General features: G+C 43.5%; 1 long non-coding RNA gene across 1 annotated transcript; it reads left to right on the forward strand.

Annotated features, from left to right (window-relative positions):
• Positions 1 to 20771: 20771 nt before the first annotated feature.
• On the forward strand, positions 20772 to 21346 carry LOC149438248 (uncharacterized). The gene is made up of 2 exons (XR_016307939.1): positions 20772 to 20948; positions 21058 to 21346. It is a non-coding gene; the product is annotated as an uncharacterized LOC149438248 (long non-coding RNA).
• The last annotated feature ends 325 nt before the right edge of the window (positions 21347 to 21671 follow it).

Consider the following 21671-nt stretch of genomic DNA (forward strand, 5'->3'; position numbering starts at 1 on the left):
CATCCACCAGCTCTGTGATGTCATCATGGAGGAGTGGAAGAGGACTCCAGTGGCAACCTGCGAAGCTCTGGTGAACTCCATTGCCCAAGAGGGTTAAGGCAGTGCTGGAAAATAATGGTGGCCACACACACTATTGACACTTTGGGCCCAATTTGGACCTTGTCACTTAGGGGTGTACTCACTTTTGTTGCCAGCGGTTTAGACATTAATGGCTGTGTGTTGAGTTATTGTGGGGGGACAGAAAAAGTACACTGTTATACAAGCTGTACACTCACTACGTCACATTGTAGCAAAGTGTCATTTCTTCAGTGTTGTCACATGAAAAGATAGAACAAAATATTTACAAAAATGTGAGGGGTAGACTCACTTCTGTGTGATACTGTACTTCTAAATAACTGAAAACTGCCCTTAATTGCATACTTGTGAAAATTGATTGATTCAAGATCCAAAATAATTCTATCAATAACAAAGCTAAAGCTCAGCAAAAGTTGAAAAGAAAGTGGTCATACTTGGACGATGTCGATAAGTTCAGCAAAAGAGACCTGGGGCTTGCAGTAGAAGACTATGACGTGCTTGTTATGGTCTAGCACTACAAAAAAGACCTGTTGGGGTTACTTGAGAAATAAAGCTGAGAAACAATGCCATTACCCACCAACCTGCTGCTCCCTGAATCCAAAAATGCCTTGAAAAAAATGTTGGTATGCACATTTTTTTTCAAAACTACTAATCTGATGCAGACCTTCCTTGAACTTTAAAATGATATTTAAGGCAATTAAAAAATTTCATACTTACCTGCTCTGTGTAATGGTTTTGCAGAGAAGCCCCGATCCTCCTCTTCAGTCCCGTGCTGGCCCCTCCCTCCTATGTTCCCCCAGTGCAAGTAGCTTGCTATGGGGGCACACCAGCAGGATTGTTCCTGGGCTACTGCTCTTGAGTGTCTATTCACACACACAGCCATGGCTTAGCCCCTCCCTCTTATGTTCCCCCAGAGCAAGCAGCTTGGTATGGGGGCACACAAGCAGGCTCGCTCCTGTGCTACTGCTCTGAATGTCCATTCACACACAGAGCCATGGCTTGGTCCCACCCCTTCTCTCATTTGCTCACTGGCTGTGATTGACAGCAGCAGGTCCCAATAGTTTCTGCTGCTGTCTCAGGCAATGAATAGAAAGTCAAATGGTGCAGCGCTATATCATAATCTTACACAACAAAGGGATAATGACCTTCTAAAACATATGTCAATGTATAAAGATCAGCATGCACAAATTTATATGGCAATTTACACAGTAGTACAGTACCTATGAATGTGTTGGATCTATCAGGTGGTAAGTAGTGCAAAAACAAATGGTCCGATATAGCACCTAAATGCGTGATAATACCTGTCCCCCAATGGGACCAATCCAAAGTGTAATATACAAAAAAAGTGGGTCCCTGTGTAGGGATATATAATAGAATCAACAAGTGCTCAGTGTATTAACCCACATCTGCTGATAAAACAAGTGTAAACTTCAATGTCCATATTCAACCATCATACATGCTACTGGCAAGAATATAGCAATAACTTGTATGGGTGCTCCAGTGCTGGTGCAAGCGGTGAGTACAAATCCTAAATGGCAGGCATGCCCGCTTACCTTCCTGCTGCGACCCACAAGGGTCAACACGCTTTTCGGATCTCCCCGAATCCTGTACACAATCTCCAGGTAGGTCGGGTTCCATAGCCCCTTAATGATCTCTCCTTCACTTCCAATTACTCCTCCATACACAGGTGACCAAAGGTATACTCATACGTATAGATCATGTTGGAATCATAAAATGATAAAGCAAAGATCCTCCATAGTGCAATACTGTATTTATTAGCAAATCAGGTAAACAAAAAAAGCCAAGGTGTCAACTCACATTTGGGTAGAAACAGTCAGGCTTCTTACACCACTAACCATGGGTGTACGCCCTCAGGATCCTGAGGAAGTCACGAGGGCGTGATGTAACGCGTGCCATTTAGGATTTGTACTCACCGCTTGCACCAGCACTGGAGCACCCGTACAGGGAAAAGTTATTGCTATATTCTTGCCATTAGCATGTATGATGGTTGAATATGGACATTGAAGTTTACACTTGTTTTATCAGCAGATGTGGGTTAATACACTGAGCACTTGTTGATTCTATTATATATCCCTACACAGGGACCCACTTTTTTTGTATATTACACTTTGGATTGGTCCCATTGGGGGACAGGTATTATCACGCATTTAGGTGCTATATCGGACCATTTATTTTTGCACTACTTACCACCTGATAGATCCAACACATTCATAGGTACTGTACTACTGTGTATATTTCTATTTTTGCTGTGTGTGCACATGTATAACCAGTTTTAGCCATTTGGGGGCAGACTGGTCTTATATGAATTTTTTATATAATTTTAGCACATATATTATTTAAGTATTAGTCACTTTTACATTTGTGTATAAAATTTTGTTTTTTTTAGCATTATTATAGCAGAGCGCTTCATCCAATATCTTGATATTTATTTTATGTGTCCCATGGTATAGGGTGTAGATGATAGCAGCTAGCTATATTTAAGGAGTCTGTGGAGCGCAGGTGGATATATATTTTTTATTTAGTCTACTGTGTATATTGCCATATATATTTGTGCATGCTGATCTTTATACATTGACATATGTTTTAGAAGGTCATTATCCCTTTGTTGTGTAAGATTATGATATAGCGCTGCACCATTTGTTTGATCATATTGCATTGTCCATATATTATTATTATTATTATACAGTATTTATAAAGCGCCAATAGTTCGCTCAGCGCTGTACATTACAAAGGGGGACAGAACATGTGACAGAACAATACCAATACAATGCAAAACATGAGGGGATCGAGGGCCCTGCTCTTTCAAGCTTACAATCTAGGAGGGAGGGGATGGTGGCACAGGAGGAGATAGCTGTGGGGGATGGAGTGGTAGGAAGAGTGCAGGAGGTCGGCAAGTTAAAAGGGGGCGGGGTAGGCTTCCCTGAAGAGATGGGTTTTCAGGGTGCGCCTAAAGGAGAGGAGAGTAGGTGATAATCTGATGGGTTGGGGCAAGGAGTTCCAGAGGATGGGTGACACCCTGGAGAAGTCCTGGAGGCGGGCATGGGAGGAGGAGACCAGGGAACTAGAGAGAAGGAGGTCTTGTGAGGAGTGGAGTGTGCGTGCTGGGCGGTACTTGGATATTAGGTCAGTGATGTAGTTCGGGGCAGTATGGTGGACAGCTTTGTACAGAGCGAAATAAAAAGCACTGGTGGTCGGTGTTTGTCCAGTTCTGGTTCCATCTATGTGCCACCCGCCTGGGTCCTTGAGCGCAGAAGAATTCGTGTTTGGACAGCTTTGTACGTCAGCGTTAGGATTTTGAATTTGATCCGTTGCGCAATCGGAAGCCAGTGGAGGGATTGGCAGAGGGGGGTGGCGGAAACGGAGCGGTTGGAAAGGTGAATGAGTCTGGCAGCCGTATTCAGGATGGACTGAAGCGGGGATAGCCAGCGGCGAGGCAGGCCAGTGAGGAGGGAGTTGCAGTAGTCGAGTCGCGATATGATGAGGGAGTGGATGAGCTGTTTAGTGGTTTCTGGGGTTAGGAACGTGCGGATTTTGGCGATGTTGCGGAGGTGGAGTCTGCACAAGTTTGTTAAAGAGTGGACTTGGGGCTGGAAGGATAGGTTGGAGTCCAAAATGACACCAAGTACTCTGGCCTGCGGGGCGGGTTTGATGGTGGCGTTGTTGGACATGATGGAGAAGTCAATGGGAGGTGGGGTCCGGGCTGGAGGGAAGACAAGAAACTCGGTTTTGGAGAGGTTCAGTTTAAGGAAGTGGAGCGACATCCAGTCTGATATGTCGCTCAACAGGTGTGTGATTCGGGCGGAGACCGAGGGGGTGAGGTGGGGGTATAGGTATAGGGGGTATATATATATAGGTATAGGATTAGGTGGTAGCTGCTGTACTATAGATTCATTTATTCCTAGCAGCGCAGGAGGATTTTCACGATATAATGAATAGAAAGAGTACCCAGAGAGCTGAGGCTCTTATGCACATTGTTGGATTGTAATGGGGCTCAGGTAAGTATTGGGGGGGGGGGGCTGCTGCACACGTTTCCTACCTTTTGTGCATAGAATGCATGAAGGTAAAATAGCTTGGACCTTTACTACCACTTTAAGTGTGTTTGCCGACAAAGAAAGAGTGAGTGCAGCATTTACTGGCTTCAGGAAGTACAGTCCTACAAAACCTGTTAAGTAGCCAATTTTTATGGGGGTTACAGCTGATTTACATTTGTAGCTCAATGATTGGTTTCTCTTATCTGGAATCACACTTAAGATGTGGTAAGAGAACTACCCTCCACTGCTGATCATCAGGGTCCAAACTCAGAAGATGATGAACGGGTTGCCCTTTGATGTGTGCTACGCAAGGAGGTATCCTGGACGTGATAACTGAAAGGCATTATGAACCATCCTACCAGCCATTTTTCACCTGCATACGATGAGCATTGGTCATGTAGTTTCATGGTGTAATGTGTTCCCTTGTACACACAGCCTTTCTCAACCAGGGTGCCTTGAGGTTTCTTCAGGGGTGCCTTGGCAAAATGTCTAAAAATTGCCCAAACATACATACAAGGCAGCAGGTGGAACAAGCCTGCCTTTTAGTTACACAAAGTCACAGGTTTTCATTGTGCACCATTACGACTTTCTAACCGCCTGCATCCTGACAACCAATGACATCATCAGTTGATAAGGAGGATGTCAGTTGCCTGCACAGCATCTTAGTTTGACCCTTCCTCAGCTCAGTGAGGGAGAGGAGAAACACTGGATTTACTAGTCAGTACCAATGTGTATTTGCTTTGGAAGAATAAATCACCTCTAATGTTGGGTGTCCTACATGTGTGGATGTTGCGGTGTTATATAAAACTAATAGAATAGTTTTTCACATTTTAGAATGGGGTGCCTCAAGACTGTCCATAAATTTTAAAGGGTGTCTTGACTGAAAAAAGGTTGAGAAACACTGCTCTAGTAGAGTAAATCTTCACATTCCTGTGTCGGCAGTTTCTGTTTGTGGTAAAACATGAGGCATGCTGCATGGCACTGCACAGGTTAATGCATAACCTCTGTCTCTAGTCTAAGAACTGACACTTCCTGTGAAGAAACTACATATCCTACAATCCCGGGGTCTATCAGTCTAGCACAGGGGTGTCAAACTGGCAGCCCTCCAGCTGTTGCAAAACTCTAAGTACCATCATGCCTCTACCTTTGGGAGTCATGCTTGTAACTCAGTTTTGCAATGCCTCATGGGACTTGTAGTTCTAGCACCTGGAGCTAAATAGTAATTAAATCTGAAACAGATATACTGTAAGCAAGCACAGCAAATAACAGATTAGCATGCAGTCTTTCATCACATTAGCACTCCCAAAATTGTGATGCAATGCAGAGGAAATGGAAAGGCTTGGATGGGTTGCTGCATGACTCAAGAAGTTGTCTTGTCCCTTTAGTGCAGTGTTTCTCAACTCCAGTCCTCATGGACCCCCAACAGGTCATGTTTACTGCTTTAGTGAAAAGAGACAAGCTAACTGAATGAATACATGGACATAGGGAAATTCATCAGCCATGACACTGCAGTCACTTCAAATGAGCCCTTTAAAAGAGGAGGCAAACAACTCAGGGAATTGAATTGATTTGTGTCGTGTGTAGCTTGTTGCCCCAAAGAAACTCCTGTTCCTTTTTGGGCAATACGCTTTGTGCAATGCAGTTTGCCACATGATTCTGTTGTGTGACAATCGTGGCAAAACCACACCATGTTTGTGGTCCCATAAAAAATGAATGGCTTCCAAACGTGGTGTGTTTTGCCACTATTACAGTGCAATTTGGAATTGCGGGGATTCTGCCCGTGTTCCCAAATCTGCATTAATATTAGGTATCCATAGTAAACACAAAATTATAACAATGAATAAATGGAAACAAATTGTCCCACCAAACATTCCACAATAGAGTACAGCTGAAATGTTCGCATGCCCTGGCAGAAATGGTGAACTCTTGGCATTGATTGAAAATATGACTGATCATGCCAAATAACTGTCTTTTATTTTTATTTGAGGATAGTGATCATAAGAAGCCATTTATTATCACATAGTTGTTTGGCTCCTTTTTAAGTCACAATGATAACAGAAATCACCCAAGTGGCTATGATCAAATGTTTCCATATCCTGGAATGTTTGGTCTTGATACAGAGACAAGGTGACATATGCACAGGTTCAAATGGCAATTAAAGGTTAATTTCCCACAGCTGTAGCTTTTTAAATTGCAATTAGTGTTTGTTAGGTCTCACGTGGATGCGCTGAGCAGGCTAGATACTGAGCCATGGGGAGTAGAAAAGAACTGCCAAAAGACATGCAGAGCAAGCTAATGGAACTTTATAAAGATGGAAAAGGATATAGAAAGATATCCAAATCCTTGAATATGTCAGCCAGTACTGTGCAATCACTTATTAAAAAGTGGAGAATTTGGGGATCTCTTGATACCAAGCCAAGGCCAGGTAGACCAAGAAAAATTGTAGCAACAACTGCCAGAAGAATTGTTTGAGATACAAAGAAAAACTCACAGGTAACTTCAGGAGAAATACAGGCTGTTCTGGAAAAAGTGGTTGTCAAAGAAGTGCAATATGATGATACTTGAACAAAAATGAGCTGCATGGTCAAGTTGGCAGAAAGGAACCTTTACTACCACAAACAATCCCAGTTACAATATGCCCAACACCTTGACACACCTCACATCTTCTGGCACACTGTAGTCTAGACTGATGAGACCAAAATAGAACTTTATGGTCACAACCATAAGCAGTATGTTTTAAAAAGGGTCAACAAAGCCTATAGCAACAAGAATACCATACCCACTGTGAAGCATGATGGTGGCTCGCTGTTGTATTGGGGGGGTGTGATCTCTAAAGACATGGGGAATCTTGTGAAAATTGATGGCAAGATGAATGCAGCATGTTATCAGAAAATATTGGCAATTTGCCTTCTGCATGAAAGCTGCACATATGGTACGCTCTTGGACTTTCCAGCACAGCAAAGACCCTAAGCAAAGGCCAATATGACCCTCCAGTGGTTACAGCAGAAAAAGGTTCTGGAGTGGTCACAGTTTCCTGACCTTACATCTGCACTACACTTCATCTAAACACCACACACCAAAAGTGCTGTTTAATTAATTTTTTAATATGTAAAGTAAACACTCATCCATCCATTTCTCCATGCTTTTTTTTGCTGAGAAATCATTTAAAACATCCTCTAGCATTTCTGGCTGTGGCCATCTTGAGTAAGGGCAGATGATTTATGTAGCATTTACATCCTGGTATCCATCTGCCCTTAGCTCAGACATGCAGATGGGAAGGTATGCTTAGCTGAGACACCCCTTCTGAAGACTCCTGGGGTGACATCATTTGCCTAGTCATGGAAACTAGGAAGTAACTACAGAATTTAAAAAAAGCAGTTTTAAACAAGTAAATATGATATACCTTTTATTTCCTAATGCTATCAGCATAAGGATTCACAATAGCCAATGTCGATTGGGAGAGAGTGAAGTTCTACTTTAATATCATCAAGCCACTGGGGAGATTTCAAGTGCATGGCTCATGCAAGATGACTAAAGACTGCATGACCTGGAGGCATTTTGCCAATTGACTGGCCTGTACAGAGTCCTGACCTCAACCCAATAGAACACCTTTGGGATGAATTGGAGCGGAGAGTGCGATCCAGGCCTTCTCATTAGACATCAGTGCCTGACCTCACAAATGCGCTTCTGGAAGAATGGTCAAACCTTCCCATAGACACACTCCTAAACCTTGTGGACAGCCTTCCCAGAAGAGTTGAAGCTGTTATAGCTGCAAAGGGCGGGCCAACTCAATATTGAACCCTATGGACTAAGACTGGGGGGCCATTAAAGTTCATGTGTGTGTAAAGGCAGGCCGACCAATACTTTTGGCAATATAGTGTACATCATATATTCTCATCCATATTCTTCCCACCAAAGATCTCACTCAGTGTTGAAATGCCCAAAAAACTAAATAATTCTATAATCGTGTAATATTGTCTTCATATATCAATAATATTCTATAATATTTGTGCTCATATTAAAAAACATTATCCCGGCATGTGATAAGTGTACAGCATTTGTGCAAAATATTTAAATAAACATCCACCAATTAGAAACAAGCAAGAAACAAGTACCACCCACCCCTGAATAGGTATGACGCCAAACAGCTAGTAAACAAAAGCAGAGATCATACGGCTGTTCATTAATATATCAAAAGATATCATATGCTGGCGTGTTCACTTATATATGTGCCCCCAAACTGGCATCACTAACAATGAAGTTCAAGCAACACCAGACCTCCCAATATTGAAAACCTGATTGGGCGCGTCTGCCAGATGCGCCCAATCAGAAGTACACAGACAGTGGGACCGACATCATCATGATGTGATCATACTTCAATAAAGCCGTTTGGACTCAACTTGAAGATCTTTGATGTGCTGGCAAATATCTATATGGTGATGTTACTTTCTGATGCATTTTGTCGACTTTTTCAGAGGATTTTTTGTTTTGTTTTGCCAGGAGTTGGGCTTTAATAAAGCAGCTCAATGTGCTTCGAGCAGTAGCCTGATTTACTGGAGTCGTTATTTCAAATGTTGAGCAATAACAAAAGCTAAACATGGATATATCACTCTCAAAAAAGATCATGAAAGGATCCTGAAATGTTTTGTAAAATGATGTTGCCAGGTAAATCATATTGTAGAACAGGAAGTTTTCAGCATGTTGGTTTTCCTTCTCAAAACGATTGCACACAATGCACAAATATATACAGTAATACATTCCCTGGAAGCATCACCTTATAAAATCTTCCAACATTGTACATGCAATTTTGAAATTATCCCTTTTATAGAGGGTTTTTGTGCTAGGTCTGGCGAGCACTGTGTTTTATGTCTATGGTTAGATAGTTCCAGTTCACATATACAGTATACGTGGATTGTATGAGATTTGAAATGCATCCAATTTGCATGGCACATGAAATAACATTGCCTCCTATGGTGCCTGTTCATATATGTCCAGTGCACTTACAGTATGGATTTAAAAAGAGCATCTAAACTGGTCCTGAACCTGTGAACAGTACAATCCGCAGCAGTGTCACAAAAACCGGCCCTGAACTGCTTAACAAGTACATTGCAATCCACACTCAAACCGGACCTTGAAACCTGGCACCAGGGGTGGACTGACAACTCATGGGGCCCCCGGGCAATAGGGGAACATGGGGCCCCTGTGTCCTTGCCCAAACTCAAAAAAGCCTATGAAAAAGGTACCAGGGGCATCTCATGGGGCCCCCTACTGACCCTGGGCCCTCGGGCGGTGCCCGAGTTTCCAAATGGTCAGTCCGCCCCTGCCTGGCACACACATGTGTGAATCGGCACAACGAATATATTAGATCAATGCCAACACAACTGCAATCTTTTTGGCTTAGCATGCTTGTTTTTGTTCTGGACAGATGCCCTTGGTAAAGGCTTCATCTTACAGGAACAGTAACACATGTTTGGGAAAATGAATTTCAGACCTAAACACTAAAGATCTCTCACCTAAAAGTGCCAGAAGAACGATAGGCATTTCCAATTTGGTCGTTGTCAGCCAGATCACATCACAATCATTTACAGCTATCCACGTTACAATCGCTTGAATGGATTGGTTGGGTAGGTTTTTATCTTACATAGTTGTTGGGTAATCTATAGCAGTCCTCGTGCTTCTCTCATGACAGGTGCACCATAAAGGCAGTCTTATTGCCAGTGACAGCAGAGCTTAGGGACGCCTGCAGCAGTGACTCCAACAGCTTAGGCCAGTGGTCTCCAAACTGCTGCCCAAGGGCCAGATGCAGCCCTTTGCTTGCCTTTATCCAGCCCTTGAGGCACTTTTCCTCCCACTGATACAAGACACTATTCCTCCCACAGACATCAGCAATGGGGCCCATTGACACCAACAATGGGGCCCTATTTCTCCCACTGACACCAACAACAGGGCACTATTCCTCCCGCTGACACCAATGATGAGACACTCCAACTGACATAGAGCACTATTCCTCCCACTGACACCAGCAATGGGGCACTATTCCTCCGCCTAATACTAAAGATGTATTGTTTACTCCCACTGACTCCAGGACAATTTCAACTCCCAATGGCCACAGACCACCCCCCCCCCCAATGTCTGAAGGACAGTAAACTGGCCCTTTGTTTAGAAAGTTTGGAGACCCCTGGCTTAGGCTAAGGTAGCTCCCTTAGAATTGATTCTTAACCCCTTGACTTAATGCTTGGACCCTTTTCAATGTCAGTCGGGGTCCACTCTTCTGGGAGAGTCTGAAAATCATAGGGTCTCCTTGATACGGTTAGCATCTCTGTCTCAGACCCCTGGATGATATTTCATGCTGAAGTGAAAAGCAGGTAGGGCAGCCAGCCACCAATGTCCTGTGGCATCTAGCTTGGCTTTGGTGAGTATATACAGTAGGTAAGTGGATTATCTGTCTTGACTTTGAAGTCTGAGCCACACAGATAACCTTTCAACTTGCCTACCACTGCCCACTTCAAAGCAAGGAACTCTACCTTGTGTGTGGGATAGTTCTCAGAAGGGGTAAGGCTCTGACTCACATAGGCAACAAGTCGTAGCTGTCTGTCATGTTCTTGATACAACCCCCTACCTAGACCATCTTGGCTGGCATCAACATGTAGCTCACAAGGACGAGCTGGTTCAGTGTAGGCCAGAACAGGGGTGTTGGTCCAACTCCTCTTGGTGAAAGGCCTGTTCACACTGCAGGTGACACATGGACCATCATTGCTCTGCACTGATTTTTGCTTATAGCGGAACTATACTCAACCTTCACTCCAGTGTTGATACGTCCTGGAGCTACTCACTCAATAGCTGCTGACATCTTTGGCCAGTCTGTTTCCAGATACTGATCTTTGGCCATTTTCATTGGTTTGGTTGGGAAGATGTCACTCCTGTGCATGCACAAGAGTTCATTTATCCTGACATTTTCAAAACTGTAAACTGAGCTGCATGTGTACAGCTCAGTTCACAGGGTGGACATGGAGGTAAGAAACTTTAATGCATGTTTCTTCTGCATTAAACATCCTACCTGTTTTCTATTTTTTTTTTTTTTTACATTCCACTTTAAGCAAAATAATGATTGTTTGTGCCACAAGAGGGCAGCATGCCTTTACTTTTGATAGGTTGCAGGGCTAAATAACTGTAGGCATTGTTCTATAGCAGAGGTACTGAATTAAAATTCACGGAGGTCCGGTTGGTAACATTTTCTTTCTGCAGAGGTCCGAAACTCATTTTTCTTCTATTACTCAGTCCTTTCACATTACAGCCCCCTTTACATTAATGTCCTCAGCTCCCCCTTTCCCATCACAGCCCCCCATACATCACAACTCCCTTTCACATCAGAGCCCCCCAACATTATAGCCCTGCTTACATCACAGCCCCCTTTACATCACAGTCTTTCCTTGACATCACAGTCCCCCTTGCAATCACAACCCCCCACATCACAGCTCCCCCTCTCCTAACATCACAGACCCTTCATATCACAGCTCCCTCCTCTCACATCACAGCCCCCAATATTACAGCTCCCCCTCTAACATCACAGTTCCCCCATATAAAAGCTCTCCTCACATCACAGACCTCCATATCACAGCTCTCCTTCACACATCACAGCCCCCCAGTATTATAGCTCCCCCTCTCAAATCACAACTCCCTCCTATCATAGCCCCCCATTTCACAGCTCCTCCCCCTCATGTCACAGCCCCCCATATCACAGCTCCCCCCTCTCACTTCATAGCCCCCCATATCACAGCTCCCCCCTCTCACTTCACAGCCCTCCATATCACAGCTCCCCCCTGTAACAGCACCCCCATATCATAGCTTCCCCCTCTCACAGCCCCCCATTTCACAGTTCTCCAATCTCACAGCCCCCCCTATCACAGATCCCCCTCTGATATCACAGCCCCCTCTACCGCATAATCTTCCTCATATTTTAACGCATTGTGGAGGGAGGGAGGAATGGCGGGGTGGACTCCTGTTCTGTATGTACTCACCTGCCGCTGCTGTCGTCGCCATTGAAATCACAGCAGGGAAGAGGGTGGAAGGAATAGAAAGAAGGACTCCTTTTCTGAATGTACTGGCTTCCCATCGCCACCGTTGAACTCAGAGCAGGGAGGAGGGAGGGAGGCATAGAAGGTTTCCATTGAGGGTAGGAGTTGCCCAACTCTTCCTGGTAAAATGTGAGTGACCCGCATGAAAGGTTGGCTCCCCTTCCCCGCTCCCCTGTAGACCTGCAGTGTTTCCCTCCCTCCTCCCTGGTCTGAGTTCAGCGGCAGCAAGCCGGTACATTCAGATGAGGAGCCCTTCCTTCCGTTCCTCCTGCCCTCTTCCCTGCTGAAGTTCAACAGCAGCAGCTACAATGGCCACGGCAGAAGAGTACTTACAGAACAGGAGTCCACACTGCCATTCCTCCCGATTACGAACAGCTGTAGCAGCGGGAGGAGAGAAGTCCACTCAGGCTGCTAGGTGGTGTGGCCGCGGTCCGGACAGGACTGTCGCTCGGTCCGTATTCAGACCGTGGTTCACCATTTAGTGATATATATATAAATAAAGAACCAGCGCCACGGAAATGATATAAAACAGTAAGCTGCAAAACCTAGCCTATAAACTTATAGGATATACAAAACTTCAAAAAAATAGGTTGCGCTTAAATACATACAAAAGTGTAACAAGAAAATAAATAACAAAACAATAAGAAACAATATTTTAAATCAAAATAAAATCCAGCAAAAACGAAAAAGTCTAAAAGTTCAAATAATCAATAATGTCCAAAATAATTCATCACCAAGTAAATCCACCACCAAAAATGGTACACCAAAAAGTACATTACAGAATGCTTTCTAATCCACATGTGTCAGACATACAGTTGTGGCCAAAATTATTCAACCCCCAATGCTGTAAAGGGGTTTAGGGACTATAGTGTACATTTGGAATTGTATTCAGAATCAAATCCTACAAGGACGTTGTAACTACCCAAATGCAACTAAAATGACATCAATTGTTTATGTAATACAGTAGTAAATGGTTCTTATGTGGTTTCTTCATTGCCACAATTATTCAACCCCTTAAAGACTACCACTCTGAAGAACAGAGGTTCATACAGGTGCTTTCCATCAGGTATTGAAAACACCTGTGGATGTCACCGAGCAGCAATCAAGCATAATAAGCACCAATTAGGCAGCTTTAAAATGACTGTGATACTCAGCTCCTTCTAGACATTTACTGGTGTGGTTACAAACATGGTGAAGGCAAGAGAATGGTCCAGGAAGACAAGAGAAGAGGTGATTTCTCTTCACAGGAAGGGCAATGGCTATAAGAAGATTGCAAAGATGTTAAACATACCAAGAGACACCTTAGGAAGCATCATTCGCAAATTCAAGGCAAAGGGCACTGTTGAAACGCTACCTGGTCGTGGCAGAAAGAAGATGCTGACTTCGACTGCTGTGCGCTACCTGAAGCGTAGAGTGGAGAGAAGTCCCCGTGTGACTGCTGAGGAACTGAGAAAAGATTTGTCAGATGTGGGTACAGAAGTTTCAGCCCAGACAATAAGACGCACACTGCGTAATGAAGGCCTCCGTGCCAGAACTCCCAGGCGTACCCCCTTGCTGTCTCCAAAGAATAAGAAGAGTCGACTGCAGTATGCCAAAAGCCATGTGGACAAACCACAAAAGTTGTGGGATAGTGTTCTGTGGACTGATGAAACAAAATTAGAACTGTTTGGGCCCATGGATCAACGCTATGTTTGGAGGAGGAAGAACAAGGCCTATGATGAAAAGAACACCTTGCCTACTGTGAAGCATGGTGGAGGGTCAATCATGCTTTGGGGCTGTTTTGCTTCTGCAGGTACAGGGAAGCTTCAGCGTGTGCAAGGTACCATGAATTCTCTTCAGTACCAGGAGATATTGGATGGAAACGTGATGCAGTCCGTCACACACCTGAGGCTTGGGAGACGTTGGACCTTTCAACAGGACAATGATCCCAAGCATACCTCCAAGTCCACTAGAGCATGGTTGCAGAGGAAAGGCTGGAACATTTTGGAGTGGCCATCGCAGTCACCAGACTTAAATCCGATTGAGAACCTCTGGTGGGACTTAAAGAAAGCAGTTGCAGTGCGCAAGCCTAAGAATGTGACTGAACTGGAGGCCTTTGCCCATGAAGAATGGGCGAAGATACCCGTAGATCGCTGCAAGACACTTGTGTCAAGCTATGCTTCACGTTTAAAAGCTGTTATAACTGTAAAAGGATGCTGTACTAAGTACTAAGATTGAATGTCACTTGGGGGTTGAATAAAACTGATAATGCTGTGAGCACAGAAAATACATTTGTGGTTATTTCATTATAACTGTTATGTTATATTTGTCTGACCTACAAGTGCCTCTTTAATGTAAATGTAAGCAAGATGACTGAATGATCAAAAGCAATGTCAAACTGGCCAAAACACTCAATTTCAGTGGGGGTTGAATAATTTTGGCCACAACTGTAAGGCCAGTGGCTGCATCCAGGCATACCAGGTCACTTCATATGGCCCTCGCTCCCCTCCTTCAGCTGCAGCACTCCCCTCATCTCTGCCCTGCCTTGTCTCAGCAGTTGGCAGCATACAGGAGGACAGAACTCCTCTGCCAGATCCTGCACTTATCTGTACAACTGCAGAGAGGCTCGTCTCTGCCCCTCCCCATCTAAACAGTCAGCAGCAGAGAGGTGGCCAGATCCTGTGCTTCTCTGTGCAGCCACGGCACCCCCTCATCTCTGCCTCCCCTGGTCTCAGTGTTCAGCGGACTCCAGCCCTCCTCCAGACCCTGCACTTTTTGCTTCCAAGAAAATTAAAACAAAATTTTAAATAAATACTTTATTTAGAATTAAAAAAAAACCCTTAAAATTTTTTTTAAACCACTTGCCGACCGTCTGCCCGGTATGTGCGGGTCAGTGGTGGCTCTGGGCAAAGCGGCATACCCTTACGTTACTTTCTATTTCGGAATGCGAACGCACCTGCCCCCCCCGCTGCCCCCCCCCGTCAGTCCAGGGAGAGAAGAGAAAACACCACACTGTGAGGAAAAGCACTACATTTTACACAAACACATTAGATTAGCATATTTAACCCTTTGGTCACCCAGCCAATGCCATTAGTACAGTGTTCAGTATATAGAATTTTTCCCTGATCACTGTATTACCGCCAGTAGCGACATCAGATAGCGTCAAGAGTCAGTTAGCACCTGCCGCCTTCCACGGTTTTCTTGGGCTTTCCCATCCCACGGTTTTCTTGGGCTTTCCCATCCCACAGGGGAATCCGACTTCACTTCTCTCATATACTAACTTTCCCTTTACTCGCTCTATTCACGGGTCACCCTGTCTGTGATAAATCTCACACCATATAGTCCTGGCTGGGATTCCCATCATCAGCAATATGGATAATAAAAGGGATGCCGTTCCCAGTGCTCATTCATTTAGGGCAGGGTTTCTCAACCAAAGTTTCTCCAGAGGGTGCTAGGAGTTCCTTGAGCATGGAGGAGTTTCTATCACTGAAATCAATGATCTTTTTAGCTTTGTGTAAAGGGCAGTTTTCCAACTGATCAACAATGTAAAAGTCTCTTACTTCCACTGACCATTAATATAAAGGGTCCTTCCTCCATTGGCCACCAATCTATAGGACCACCATAAATGTAAGAGGTACCAACATTTCCACCATTGGGGTTTCTTTTCTTATCCTTATTGCATTTCATGATTATTACTGAAACATTTTTTCTAGAGCAGAGAGCGTTAAAAAAAAACCTGTCTGCTTGGGGTGTCATATTTGCTAGCTATATTAAATTCTTTATTATTTTATGTATTATTATGTTTAGAACTGACCATGCAAATGTGCGGTAAACTAGGGCAGCACACTGGCTAGATGGTTAGCACTTCTGCCTGGCAATACTAGGGTTGTTGGTTCGAATCCCAACCATGGCACCACCTGCCTGGAGAGGAAGATGAAAGAAAGAGCGCACAAACCTTGCGCATTACCTCAATAGATAGTGACTAATTTTATTAATAAGGATAATACTCACAAAGTGATGGTATAACAGGCATAAGTAATCATAATCCAAACAGGGTTACAGGTAAATCGAAAAGGGGGGGGGGGTGAAGGCTAACGCGTTTCGAAGGGTGCTCCCTTCTTCATCAGAGCTGGGTTGAGCAGATAGAGACCACCTGCCTGGAGTTTGCATGTTCTCCCTGTGCCCGCGTGAGTTTCCTCCCACGCTCCAAAGACATGCTGGTAGGTTAATTGGATCCTGTCCAAATTGGCCCTAGTATGTGTATGTATGAATGTGAGTTAGGGACCTTAGATTGTGCACCCCTTGAGGGTTGGGGATTGATGTGAATGTACAATATATATACATATGTACAGCACTCTGTAAATTGACAGTGCTATATAAGTACCTTAAATAAATAACTAGAGATGCAATAATTTCCCAGGGATTCCCTGAGGAATTAAAAATTATTTCAAGGGTTCCTCTGTTATTAAAAGGTTGAGAAAGGCTGATCTAGGGTGTTAGAGTCAGGTTTTCCCTTAGAGGGCGCTGCCTGCCACACAATGTTCATTTCAATGACCATCCAACCCCACTTAGTCGGTGAATGTGACCCTTAAGAAGTGCGCAGTCACTGGCAATGTAGTGCGTCTCCTTCTGGCCCCGATAATTCCCGACTTAAAGATGAAGCAGTCGGCTCTCTTTGATACACATGCTGAAAAACCACGGAAGGTCTTTGTAATCTAAAGATAACAGAAAAAGATGTTCTGTTCACTGACGGAAACTGGAAAGGACACGAAAGTTGAAGGCATATTGAAACCGTTAGCTGTTTAATGAAGGAAATGCCATAAAAAAGTTCAAAGGACAGCTAGATCTATTTCGGGAGACAAAGGAGATTTAAGGATACAAAAAGAGACACAAAATTGATGGCACTGACCGCTTAACCAGCTCACATCCAAAGCTCTTTGTATAGAACATTAACAAACAGCTAAGATTTACCTGAGAGTCACCTGGCTGCCATGCTCATCCAATTGCTTCAAGCAATACTTGCCCACTGACCTAGAAAAAGCCTGCAGATCAGGAGTTCTGACCTCACTTGCCACATGCTTGCTCCATGACAGTGGCCCAATAATAGTGCAAGTACAGACAGCCAGGCAGCTAGCATTTCTTCAGAAAAAAAATGTTTTGTTTTTAATTTTCTAACCAGTGGTAGACAAATGACAGCCAAACACATACACTTTTGGTGATGGAAAAGGCTCAGGTTTGCCTAATTGCTGTTTTATTCTAGCTGCGGGTTTTTAGAAAAACTGCCCTTTAATTTAAAGAGCTCATGTTTTATGCAGCAGGCCCTACAGCGCTGCAGGGTACTGGTTATACAAGGCTTTCTCTGACATTTTTCCACTGAAATCTTTCATTTTGCGAGGATTCGAAGGCTTTAACAAATAATACAGGAAACGCAAAGCTGACTTCTCTATGCTGACCTCTTTCAAGCAACAGAAAAACTTTGCAATTGTCAGTTCATGCCCCTACATGACCCCGCTGTCACATGAGAACATACATTACAACCGGTACTGTGCTAGTTCCAAACATCTTCTTATCCCGTAAGGTTCTGTGAATTTTAGTGTTGAGATATATATATATATATATATATATATATATAGATGTAATCAGAGAAATATTGTATTAACAATAGGCTGGCCATACATTATACAATTTTCTGACGCAATTTTCCTTTCCAGTTTTTGCGATTTACCAAAAAACATATAATATGAGGTCAAACCAAAACACTTTGTATGCAATCAGACAGGCCCTTGCACTACATAGTGGAAGGTAAATCTAAAGAAAATTGAATAAGAAAATTGTATAATGTATGGCCAGCTTTAGACCTAGCGCCCTCAGTAATCAGACATCAACCCTGGTCATACACTGCCCCTCTCTTCCTCTGCAAGGTTGTCTTAGCACCCTTGTAATGAGTGGTGTGGCTGTTGCTCAGCTATGCCAACACAAAGCACTGCAGTATAACAGATGAATGCTTCAGAACTCCTAAGAAAAGGAAGCCTGATTTATTTTAATGTATGGGAAAAAAGTGCCAAGAGAAGAGTCTGGTCACATGACCTGTCAAAATCTTGTGAATGCGCTCCACTTCTATCATGGATAGCAGAGAACATTTTGAGGGATAACACAGGTGACACATACCTATATGAAGAGCTTGAGATCATGAGGGTGGCCTCTTGCACAATTTCCGTCCAGGGGCGGACTGACCATTTGGAAACTCGGGCACTGCCCGAGGGCCCGGGGTCAGTGGGGGGCCCCATGAGATGCCCCTGGTACCTTTTTCTTAGGCTTTTTTGAGTTTGGGCAAGGACACAGGGGCCCCATGATCCCCTATTGCCCGGGGGCCCCATGAGTTGTCAGTCCGCCCCTGTTTCCGTCTGAGCACCCCTGGAGTTCAAGGCAGGAACTGCTAAGATAATGGAAAGGCGTAGGTACTAGGAAGCTGGAACCACGGGAAGGGTCAGGAAAGCAGTGATGAGGGCCCACTGACTTCACCCTGACCGGAAGAGAACGAGTTCAGTAACAGGCAGGAAGGGACCAAATCACAAGATGGATCAGGATCAGAGGCAATCAGAAGTTGGCAAAGACAACAAGCTACAGAATCGATAGGTAAAGTAGTGGTCAAGAGTCCAGGCCAAGGTCGGTAACACAGGTAGGTAGCAGACATGAACAGGCAGGGGTAATCTAGAGGCAGGTCAGATGAAAACCAGGTCAATAACAGAATCAAGCAGGATTCAGAATCAAGGATAACAAAGAGACCACCCAGAAATGTTCCCATGTAGGGCCCAGTGCCATGTGGTGGACGTGCCGAAGCATCCACATGCACATTCTTGCATGATTAGTTATACTCCCATGCCCGAAAATGTGTGAATGTTTTCACTTAGGCTCTCATGTGTGAAAACGTATATAAGCCATAAGACTGGCACAGTCTATGGATGACATGATGTTCCTGACAACAGCATCAACACTGCATTCTGCATTTTATTAAAGAGATGAAATAGGTGTGGCTTGGACTGTGGAGAACAGTATCTATTAGAAATACCCAACCTAGTCACCAAAGGGTCCCTGGGTGGAAACATTTTGGCACCCATTCAACTACTATCCAAGCTTAACTCTGTATTCATTGTGAAATGCTAAACATATAGATAGATGCAGGCTACATCTAATACCTCTGATTTGGATTAATACTTCAAACAAATTTCAAGTTGGTAGCCTTGCATCAAAGCCCAAATGTCATCATGTTGGTTCCATATGGTAATCCCGTGTTTAATAGACTCCACATGTCTGGAGGGATTGTTCCCACTACTGACTTGCACAGAGGATCTACTGACATTCCATGACAATTCAAGTGGCAGATAGATCCAAAGGTATAGTACAATGTATGGCAGTGGAGAATGTAGCATCTGTTTAGAATTATGTAGGTTGGAAGAAGAAATATCAGTCAAGTTATTAAAAAACCTTAGACAAACCAGAGGAAGGCAAAAACCCTATAAAGTCATGTCCAATTTGCTTTAAAAGAAAAAAACCCTTTGTGACCTCTACTGGTATAAAATAAATCCTTAGATGACCATTTTATTATGTATTTTCAAGAATTTGGAAAATCCCTTATTACTTTTCAATTTTTTGTTCTATTGAGAAAGCATCCAGCCATTTTCTGAAATTGTCCACTGTATCTGTTAGAACTAATTTGAATGAAAGACTGTTCTACATATTTTTCCTTCCTGTCACATTCTTGATGCTTGTTCAAAGATGCATATGGGGGTGGGAAGCCAGGTGGTCTCAATAGATAAATTCCAAGAACATGTATTATGTATATAGCAGGCATATAGCATATCTTTTCAATACAAGAGGGCGATATGGAGACTCCTTGGTATGCAATTAGTGCACCATATAAGGCAAAGGAATGAAGTCCCCTCCCAGTTCTGACGAAGTCTGCGGTGATTGGCGGACAAAACGCGTCAACGTAATGACGTCACTACGCTCGGCGTCTTCATAGGGTGCGGCGCCCACGAGGTGGGAAGGAACTGCGGTGTCACAGCTCCTTGCTAGGAAGGCACGAGGCCCTCGGAAAACTACCATAAGGCTACTATTACAGCGGTTCGCAAACGGCAATCCTCTATGGGAATATACAGTATCTTCCACCGGTGGCAAGTTACTATAGCCTACTGCTGTTTAGATTTATAGAGCATATATGGAGTTAAGAGGGAATGTTATATGTGCCTGATTTACCCTGCGTCTTTTTGGGGAATTTTTTGGAAATCCTCTCTAGAGGAGAATATATATATATATATATACGCTATCCCATATAGGCATTGCATGCTGTGACAAAGCCATATCCTATAAGAACCGCTACATTTTTCTCAGATTGAGTAATTTTTGGAAACCCTTCACTGGGTATATATACTCAGGTATCCACTGCCTGCTATATACATAATACATGTTCTTGGAATTTATCTATTGAGACCACCTGGCTTCCCACCCCCATATGCATCTTTGAACAAGCATCAAGGACCTGATCCTATTTCAAGTCGACAGGAGTCTTCTTGATCATAATTGATGGTATTATACCCATATTTTGCGTTTGTTTTTTAGGGTTTTACTTGATGCTCGTGATCTATACAATAATTTTTATATATATCCTCAGAATCATTTGGTACTGTGGACTTTGTTTCACTTGGGGTGGTTACCCAGGAAGTCTCCACACTTAAGAAGCTGGTATGACAGTCTAACTACTGAGAAGGTAATAAAAGTGTTCATTGACTACTGTATAGGGTGGCTTAGTATGGCTTAGGTGCGATTTAGCTCCTTTATTATCACATATATTTATTTATCTCATCTTTATGTTCCAGTTTCCACATACCAGGAGATTACTCTACATACCCTGGCCTATACCAAGAACACACCTGTTGAATACATGGTTTACTCTAATACAAGTTGGAAATTCATGGAAACCTAGGATCAGAACCACACCATTACTCCACATTGCCTTATATGGTACTCTATTTGCCAATATGACCCAGAAATGAGGACGCCAAGTGCTTTTAAAATTATTTTATTTGTTTGATATGTTCACCGTGCTTATGTTTAACCTCCTTATGATCTATGTGATCAAATAAAATATTGTCTGTAATTTTTGAACCCATATTACTCTGCTTGGATCCTTTAGTAACCTCCTTTTCTCAGGTAGGGCTGCTCTGGTCACACTACCATATTGTTCAATATGTATTTCTTGGGTTTATGGATCCACACTTACAAGTTAAGTGAGTCGGAGATATGATTATGACACTAATATTCGTGTCAGTATAGGTGGCCCCTTTTTTCGTTCTATTTTTGTGCTATACTCACAGTGTTCCTGTATATGTGGATGCCTCCTTCCAATATCAGTCAGACACTTCTCTTGTGTATTCCCAAATCAGAACCTTGGTGAAATCCCTTTGTTTGGCTCCAGCTATATTCAGCTGAG

The sequence above is a fragment of the Staurois parvus genome, unplaced genomic scaffold (genome assembly GCF_062004578.1).
Source record: "Staurois parvus isolate SC_StPar_1 unplaced genomic scaffold, SC_StPar_1.0 ptg001200l, whole genome shotgun sequence".
NCBI classification, from domain to species: Eukaryota; Metazoa; Chordata; class Amphibia; order Anura; family Ranidae; genus Staurois; species Staurois parvus.